Below are 10,176 nucleotides of genomic sequence, written 5' to 3'. Positions count from 1 at the left end.
AGAAAATGTCAAATCCAAGTCTAAAGCTTCGATTACTGCAAAAAAAACCTCCAAAGCCTAAGGGCATTGTGATTAAAGAGAACACAAACTCTGAGGCAACCAAATCTGAATCCAAAGCCAAATCACAAATAGAGGTAGATCCAAGGTTCAAGGGCAAAGCTAAAGTTGATGATTCTGTAAAAATCTATCTGCCAATCATGGATGAACAAGTAAATTTTGATGAAGATACTAGTCTGATTTTGAAGAAAAAGAAGAATATTCAAACAACCTCTGACAGAGCTCATGTTGTACAAGATCAGGACTTAGTAAATTCTGATATGACAATGAAGCAAGCAACCTCTGATAGAGCTCAATTTGTCTTGATATCAGAAGATAAAGGAAAGGAAACCTCTGACATTGCTCATATTAAACTTTCAAAAATTCTACTGCCTGGGTTTACTAAAGCTCAACAATCTACTCAACCTTTGAAGACTACATCAAGTGGTTTTGAAGCAAGAGTTATTCGAGGAAAGGAAGCTAGAGACAAATCAGGATTGGGTAGTTCTGAAGAAAAGAGAGTAAATAATACTACCTCTGATCCAAACTCTTTGAGTGAACCAGGAGTGGGAACAACTCCTAAAAGATTGAATCAACCGGAGTATGTATAAATGGTCTACCACTCTGTGTTAAAAGAAGATATCATGTTATATTTCATGACAGATGGGAGGGAATTCCATATAAGAAAGGATGTTATTCGTTTGAAGTACTTTGAAGAATTGCAATATGTGCTATTTCTACTTCAGGTGAAGAACATATCAACATATGGTGCTGCCAGATACAGAAGGTCTATAATTGAAACACATAAGTAATTATACTCTGTAAAGTCTGACAGGCCATACTATCCTAAGTACAGAGCTCATAATGATGATATAGTTGAGATGAAGCCTAATACCGCCAAAATCACTACATTTCTTGGTATTAAGGGACTTGAATTCAATCTAGAGTCTGATAAAGCCTATGTCATCAGAATGGATCAGGAGATAAGGAAAGCAAAAATAAATGATCTCAGGGCTGCTATCTTTCAGACAGGAGAAGATACAGTTGAACTTAAAGATGCAAAAAGGAGGATGCAGAATGAACTTGAATATGCTGAGAGAACTCTTTTAAAGAACTATCTCAGAACAACTCTTGACATTAAAGAGATCACACACTGAAGCCAAGCCAAGAACTACATCTGATAAATTTTGAAGTATATACAGGCTAAAGCTGATATCAGACTTTAAGGATGGTAAAAGCTACAAGGACTGTGAGTTGTAGTTACTTAGTCAAATTCTTATATGTATTTGTACTTAATATTTTTGACATCATCAAATATCTATTGAACTTGTATATTATGCTAATTTACAAGTTGTGGGAGATTGTTGGATATATTTGTGATGTCATGTCTAATAGTGATTTATGTTTAGTTTTCAGATCTTGACTAACAGGACAAATCAGGACTTAACTGGAAATCAGTACTTATACTGAAGTCAGAACTTAAGATATCAGAAGATATTTATCAGGAGATAATATCAGGACTTAAGAAGACATTCAGATAAGGAAGGCGGTTGATTGAAAGGACAGAAGATCAAGACTAAAATAAGAAGAGATATGCATGGAGAATAATTCTATGAAGAATAGAATAGTTGGAGGAAAAGATAACTAGTTGATATATTTTAGGAAGCAGACTTATATTCGATATCAATTAGAAGATTATCTTGTAACTGTGTGTCTATATAAACACAACATAGGGTTTACACTACATGTGTTATCTTAATCGAGAATATTATTCATTGTAACCCTAGCAGCTCCTCTCGTGATATTTGTGCATCACTGAGAGAGGACATTTCCATTGTAATATTGTTTTATTAATAAGATTATTCTGTGTTTCATACTTGTGTTCTTAATTCGATTTAATTGTAGTATACACTGTATTCAACCCCCTTCTACAGTGTGTGTGACCCAACACATTTTGATAAAATGAATTTAATTAGGTGAAAAGCATTTTAAAAGTTCGGTCAAGTACGGAGTTTTACTATTCAAACTGCTTTCACTAAAACGTTGATATCTCTCAAACCGTTAACTCAATTGATGCACCGTTTTCGCGTGCGTGATCTAGATAAAATTTAGAACACATAATTTGAAAAAAAAATAGGTATCAGGGGTGAAAATTCCGAAGTGGCAGTTTCCAACAGGGGTTTATTTTTGATGTTCGTACTCCACGTGACCTCGGCTCCGATATTTTTATAAAATTCAAAAATCAATATTTTTATTTGAAATTTTTATGGAAGTTAATAAATTCTATTTCTTACTCTCTGTAAAAGTTTTATGATTTTTAAAAAATTTTAAGTCGACCATTTATATTTACAAAGCTCGTAATTTGTAGCAGTTTTGTCGTGTAGATCGGTTTTACTAAAACAGTCATAACTTTTGATCCGTAAATTGAAATCAAGAGATTCAAGCGCCTAAACGATCCTCGTAACATTTTCTATTATAATCAAGTCTCAGTTTTTAAGAAACTACAGTTTATACATTCAGGAACTTCTGCAGAAACTTAAGTTGAGTTTTGTTCGTTTTAACGAGGTTACGATTACGATCCGAGTTTCGTTTACGTCTTAAATCATTATACCACCATCAAAAATCATCAAATCATCATTTTACCATTAACTCCTCTCAAGAAAATCATGTTCTTGAGGCAACAATTATCAATCTTAAAACTAATTAACTAAACATTAAGATAATATCAAATCAATCTTCAAAACCATACTTATATCCAAGATCCTTACTTTTCTTGAAACTTGAAACTTAAACAAAGTTTGTATGAATGTTTATACCTTGCTTGAAGCTTTTTAATATTTAATAAAGTCCTAAGATCCTTGATGAAGCCTTGATATAGCTTTAGGAGCCTTAAACTTCCATGAAAAATCAAGAAAATAAGTTAGTGATTTTCGGAGTTACTATTCACCCTCAACTTCAAACATTTTTATAAAATTGAAAACTTCATGGATGGATATGAAATTTGGTGCGTGACTTACCCATGATATGAAAGAGGTTTGGTAAAAATTTGGTAATTTTTGAATGAGTAGAACATGAGATATGAATTTTTCTTTCCATTGTGTTCTTGCAAATCAGCATTGTTCTTGAAGAGAGAGAGAGAGAGAGAGAGAGAGAGAGAGAGAGAGAGAGAGAGAGAGAACTTTTTGTGTTTTCTTGAATGCTTCTCTTGAAAGATTTGTGAGATATGATTTTGTATATCTCCTAGTACTACTAAATCAATGAAAATATTGGCTAGCCATCCTAGGTTGCAAGCTATTCTACTTGGTTTAGATCCTATGTTACTATTTAGTAGCTTTTAGGTTATCATTCTATCTAGCTAGGTTACTATTTGGTTACTTGACCATGGTTAGTTTCTTACTGTAGTTAGCTAGTATAGTTAGCTTGGTTTGATACATTTATTTATTCGTTTACACGTTCGCTCGGTAGCTTATTCGTTTTCGTAGTAAATTCTCGTAAACGGTTCGCGATGTAAATTATTTCTTATGCGTTCTTTACGTTTTAAAGTATCGTACTCGGATATGAATTTGTAGAATTTTAAATTTTTAGTTATATTGTGATTCTCGTAAACCTTGATGGTTAATAGATACGGTCGTTTTTTAAAGTTCATTTTCTTCGAAAACTAATAACGTTTCCATATACTCATTTGGTACATATAATCACAATATCAACTCGAAATCTTAAATTAAAAACTCGTATATGGTGTGTTCACAAAAGTTTTTATTAAATCGCAAGATTACTATTCATAAAGGTCTTTTATAGATGTCAAAAATTTGGGTTCTTACATTCTCACTTTCAAGCTTCCTTGTACGATGATAGGAAGAAATTCGAAACCTTTGAAACTGAAATATTCATTCCCAGCCTCTTCCCAACTACAAAAATAGAGTTTTGGGACTTCAAGAAGACCGACTGATAACAGGTGATTATATCCTTGCATTTCATTTATCAGTTTATCATGGTTTTGTTTTTTTGTTTGTTTGTCCCCCACTTAAAGTCGAAAGTCATTCTAAATACTTCGCAATGTTTTTCAAGGATTTATGAACATGGCTTTTTATCTTTAGTTATACTTAAAGCTCCAGTTTTGTATATGTGAAGTTTATTGAGGAGATTAGGGAACTAGAATTCCATAATTCTATATATTTTTGGGTGGCGCACCCCGTACGTTTCCCACAACCCCGCGCACCGTCAAACCCGAACGTATTTGGTGCGCAGTACGCCAGGGGGTGCCGCATCTCTGCTTTCCAGGCTACAACTGTCTAGAGCAGTTGTATATGGTTAATTCCGTCAAAATGTAGCTTGTTCATTAATTAAACTGTAGTTGCTCGATAATTTTTTGTGGGTATTTGGGCATGTCAAATTAGCTGTCTTGAACGTAGTTATCTTTGACAAACCTTTGGTTCTGACATCAAACAAAGGAAAAGTATAAGAGGCTGTTTGTGTGATTAATGGAGCCTCTTGATTCGTTGATTGAAGTCATGCTTATGCAACGTGTAGAAGCTTAATTTCAAATTATGGGAAGGGATACACATTCTCCAGTAGGCTAACCTTTACCACTGGCCTTAAGTAGATAACGATAGTTGATTACTTGGGCTATACCCACTTCTCTTTATATATGTAGTGATGCTCTGGTTTTCATTATTATTATCTTCAGGTCTTCTTTAGATGCTTCGGATTTGAAACGATATTAATTTCATGCGTTTTTCTTAAAAAATCATAAAAAATCATATAAAACTTTAATTTTTGAAGTAGAACATTTGTTTAAAAAGAATTTATTCATTGTCGAGTGCTTTTTCTGTATATATACTTACTATTCTATATCATGACAAGTAATATAAAACGACATGGAGTGAAATCATCATAGATTATATAAATCTACTATAATTTATAATGATTAGGCTATATATGCAGAGAGCCAAGTAGTGTACATAAGTTGTAATTGCAGTTTGGAATTTGTTTATGTGCTGTGTTGTTATTATAATTAAGGGGTTCTACGTTATTAGTTATGGTCCTGGGATCTATCTCCTAAATTTGGGCCTCTTATCGATCTAGAACTGGAACTTTCGAATGGTTCTAATGTTGCTCACAAAAGATTCTGATAAATTTAAGCCTTTTTTTTTTTTTTTTTTTTGCTAAATAAATTTAAGCCTTTTATTATCCTTGTTCCAGAGTTTAAGTTCTGGTGATTGACTTATACTTCCTTCTCTCAGTTTATTTTCTTTCTTGTGTCTTTGATTCACTAGACGATTCAAGTGCTGTGCTGCACACATGGGTTTTGCTTACTAAGTTTCCCTACAGCTTAGAACCAAATTAAATACAAATGGATTGGTCGTAATGGTGGAAACATTCGTTACTGATTACGAAAAGAAATTACGTCTTTGGGGTCATGTTGGGATTAGAGAATTTTTTTGTCAATGTTTCATTCAGATGTTTATTTACTTGATTGTTTAATTGGCTGGTGATTGGTTTACATTGAATATATCATTTCTTGTTAAGGAATGTTGGAAATGATGCTTAATACTGGTTTCTGGTAAGTTGATAACTTTTAAGATTTTATTGGCATTTGTTATTATATTAGGAGCAAATAAAACATAATATAAGCTTACCTATACCATAGTACAAGTTATGTAATTTATAGGCTCAATCATTTCAGTATATTACTTGGTAAACTGGGCTAGTTTGTTTGTGTCTGTTCGTGCATAGACTTGAGCAATGTGAAAACTAGGGTATTTATGAATCACATGGAAGGCTTGCTTCAACAGGCTTGTGCTGATAAAGTGATGCATAAAAAAATACGCACAAGTAACCAAATATATGTCGTATAATATCCCTACCGTAGAGTGTTTAGTGTATTCCTATGAAATAGAGCTGAGCAAAGCAGTGGCTATGATCTCAGTCTTGCAATGACAAATTTTATTTTATATGAAAGATGTGACATAGTTGCATCAGACTGCAGGTGTGAAAATAAGATTTATAAACTTAGTTTTTGTGCCTGATCATGTATCTACAGTTGTTAAGGGTACTCCGGTAAGATTTAATACTGTACTTAAATAGATAAAACCTCATTACTTTACAGGATGTTAACATTGAACATATAGTTTAGCCATATGTACTGTTGGGAAAACGCCAAGAACTATACTGCTTAACAGGCCAAATCTTTACAGAAAATAAAAAATGGGGATGTTCACTAGATCTATAAATCCATATAAATAGTCTTTAGTCTTCTCCACTTCATATAACCCGAGAACATGTAATTGGTATTACATTCTGATCAAAACTTAGTTAAGTACAATGGCATGCTGGCTAAGATGCTTTGTGCCATTAATTTTCTGTTATTACATTTGGTATCCCGCCAGCAATGAGATATTTTAGTTTTAATACAGCTACCATACATTCATTAGTTAAAAATCACCATCTATTCCTTTTAACTTTACTTTTGCTGTGCATTTGTTTTGAATCAGAAGAACTAACTGGCAAAGTGTAATAGTTCAGCAACAGAATATCATTTTTGAAATGGGCCAAGCTTTTGCAACTCTTGGTATTGTGTCATTTGGAATATGACTACAAGAAAACTGTTAATAAACATCACCCATTTAACATCGATTGCTTTGGCAACTGATGTCAAAATATGTTTTAACATCACTTCTTCTAAAATCGATGTTAAAGTTATTTATAGACATCAGTTACTCATGAAACTGATGTCCAAACTACTTTTTAAAAAAACAAAAAAAAACACGCGGCACATACATTTCCCCCAAACTTGAAATGTTTTCGCATAAATTAACTTAAAAACATTCCCCCCCAGTCGACTTTCTTTCCCCCCCTTCTTTCTCAAAAACCTAGTCTACTTTCCAAAAAAAAAACCCTGTAAGCTACACTAAATCTATACTAATCTATACACTCACAAACTCATAATCTTCTCAAGAACCCTAAATCTATACTAATCTACACTTAAGAACCCTAAATCGAAACCCCCTAATCTACAGACCCTAGATTATAAATCCCCAAATGTCGAATTCGTAGTCAGTGCTTATATCTACTCGGTGTTTCAATTGTTCTTAGAGAGGAAGCCTATATCTACCCGATTAACCTGTTATCTACCTCAATTTGTAAGTGTTTTTCTAATTTTCGTTTCAAAATTTCAAATTTTGGATTTTAATTTAACTTTTTATAACAAATTAGTTGATTCTTTATCTTGGGTCATCTATAAAGTAAGTTAATTTTCACTTTTAATGTATGCATGTCTGTTTTTTGCTAATTTTCAGTTTTTACGTATGTATTTTCTAATTTTTATGTTAGTAAGCATCTTTTTTGACATATTGTTCGTCTCTTGTTGTTATTTGCAGGGCCCTGTGTCATCTTGTTAATTTAAAAAGCTTCTTTGTTTGGTGCGTATACTTTCATTCCCGGTTATCTTGTTAATTTACAAAGTAAGTTAATCTATACTTGTTATTGATGATGTATGTTTATGTATGTGTTTAGGTTTATTATATGTGCATTTCCCCTATTTCTTCTTTTTTCTGCATAATTTGTGATGTTATTAATTAGGGTTATAATATTTCAAGGTTTATTGTTCTTGTACGAATGATTGAGTAGAGTAGGATTTTGGGCATGATAAATTTAGGAATAGAACCAAAGCGAAAACATATGTGAACCATATGCGAAAACATTGAGTAGACATTATTTTCTATATTCCCAAATATATACAGCTTCAGTTTTAATGTATGTATCTCTGTTTTTTGTTAAATATAAGCATGTATGTCCAATTTACGTTTGTGTTTTTTTAATTTAAGCATCTTTTTTAACATATTGTTCGTTTCTTGTTTGTACCTCTGTTTTGAATTGTTAGTTTATTTTTCTTGTTTTGATGCACATGTGAATTTATTGTTGTGTATATGTTGTGAACTTGATGATTTCAATAACAAAACACCTTGGTAGATTTTACATAGTGAAAAATGTAGCACTCGACGGATAAGGATTATAGTCCCGACGGTGACATAATATAGTCCCGACGGATGATGAATTATTATACATCGAGTGAGTAGCTTATGTAACAATAAGTCTGTAGAACATTTCTGCATACACATTGTTTAGATTCTGTTAGTATTACTCAAGTCATGTTGACTTTATCTAGATATGCAGAATAAGTTGATTAATTGTATATAGATGATGTCTTGTAATCCTGCATAAATGAAATGAATTCAAGTGCCAGATTGCTACCCGACGGATAAACAACAATGCCATTCAACGGATGATCAACTAGACAACCCGACGGATGATCATGAACTCGACGGATGATCATGAACCCGACGGATAAAGAATTCAAATATCTTTTGACAGTGACAACACAGTCACATGCGTCGAGTGTATGCATATGGAATGTGGAAGACTATTCAACTGGGTTTTAGAGAACAAAGAAGCATTTCCATTTCCATGCTATTATGAAGATATTCAAAGATGCTGGAATAGAGGAATGAAGTAGAATAGTATTAGACTTGATAGTTTTTGCTTTATTATCTTGTCTTATTCCTTTGTAATCTTGGTGATATATAAACCAAGAAGCAACAAATAGAATAAAAAAAAACTAAGAAACTAAGCAACCAAGAGAGAAAAATTTGTAAGCTGTATTCTCAGTATTTCTCTGTATTCTTAGTTGTTCATTTGTAAGCAGCTGTGAGCTATTTGCTACACAGAGTTCTCTTGATATATTATATATCTCTGGTGGATACATTAAAATTCACCAGAATGTTTTTAAAGACTTGTGTTTTTAATTACTTGTGTTTTGATTTATTTCAAGTTATTATTCCGCACTCTACAAATCAATTCACACTGATATATATTTAAGTTAGAACAATTGTATTTGTGAAAAAGTTTCAAGAATTCCATTCAACCCCCTTTCTGTAATTCTTGTTGCATTGTTAAGGGACTAACAATTGGTATCAGAGCAAGCTCTTGAAGAACAAAGAGTTTAAAGATCACAACAACACAGCAAGATGAACAAGAAGGATGTTGGAGTCAAGATCCCTTTTCTGGATTAAGATAATTACCTTCATTGGAAGGTAAAGATGCATCTTCATTTACTTTCTCAAGATGAGGCCTATGTAGACTGCATAGAAAGAGGTCCTCATGTACCTATGAGAGCTGCAACTGAAAATGAGCCATCTGTCCCCAAGCCAAGGCATGAATGGTCTGATCCTGATATTGAACAAGTCAGGAAAGATAAGAAGGCCATGAATATCCTGTTCAATGGAGTTGATGGTGATATGTTTGACAACATCATCAATTGCAAAACTGCCAAAGATGTTTGGGACACTATACAGATTTTCTGTGATGGCACTGAGCAAGTTAGAGAAAACAAGATGCATCTACCGATTCAGCAATATGAGCATTTTCATAGTGAAGAAAATGAGTCTCTCACTGATATTTTTAGTAGGTTTCAAAAACTACTAAATGCTCTAAAGCTGCATGGAAGGGTCTATCAGACAAAAGACTCCAATCTGAAATTCCTTAGATCTCTTCCAAAGGAATGGAAACCAATGACAGTCTCATTAAGAAACTCTCAAAGATTATAAGGAGTTTACTTTGGAGAGACTGTATGGCATCCTGAAGACTTATGAGCTTGAAATAGAGCAAGATGAGAGGATGGAGAGAGGAAAGAAGAAAGGAGGATCCATTGCACTAGTTGCTGAGTTAGAAAAAGAGAAGGAGATGAAGATGGAAGCTGTTGAATCAACTTCAAGGGTCTGTGAAAACAAGGGCAAGGGGCTGGTAGCTGAAAATGAAGATTTTTTGAGCCAAGATGACATGGAGGATATTGATGAACATCTAGAATTTCTTTCTAGAAGATTTTCCAAACTCAAGTTCAAGAAGAACTTTGGTGCAGCCAAGCCAAATAGAAACATGGTGGATAAATCAAAATTCAAATGTTTCAAATGTGGCTTGGCAGGGCACTTTGCCAGTGAGTGTAAAAAGTCAGATTCCAACAAAAAGAAGTTTGAGCCTGTGGATTATAAACAGAAATAATTTGAGTTGCTCAAACAAAAGGAAAGGGCTTTCATTACATAGGAAAATGACTGGGCAGCAAATAGTCTAGATGAAGATGAAGAT

At 33.2% G+C, this 10,176-nt stretch overlaps 1 long non-coding RNA gene across 1 annotated transcript; it reads left to right on the top strand.

Moving 5' to 3' along the window:
* The first annotated feature begins 3,844 nt into the window (after window positions 1-3,844).
* On the top strand, window positions 3,845-8,751 carry LOC141678815 (uncharacterized). Its single transcript, XR_012557917.1, has 3 exons — window positions 3,845-3,991; window positions 7,416-7,499; window positions 8,276-8,751. It is a non-coding gene; the product is annotated as an uncharacterized LOC141678815 (long non-coding RNA).
* Window positions 8,752-10,176: the final 1,425 nt, after the last annotated feature.

Source organism: Apium graveolens, chromosome 8 (assembly GCF_009905375.1).
Source record: "Apium graveolens cultivar Ventura chromosome 8, ASM990537v1, whole genome shotgun sequence".
Classification (NCBI taxonomy): domain Eukaryota; kingdom Viridiplantae; phylum Streptophyta; class Magnoliopsida; order Apiales; family Apiaceae; genus Apium; species Apium graveolens.
This window is presented reverse-complemented; position numbering and strand designations above follow the sequence as displayed.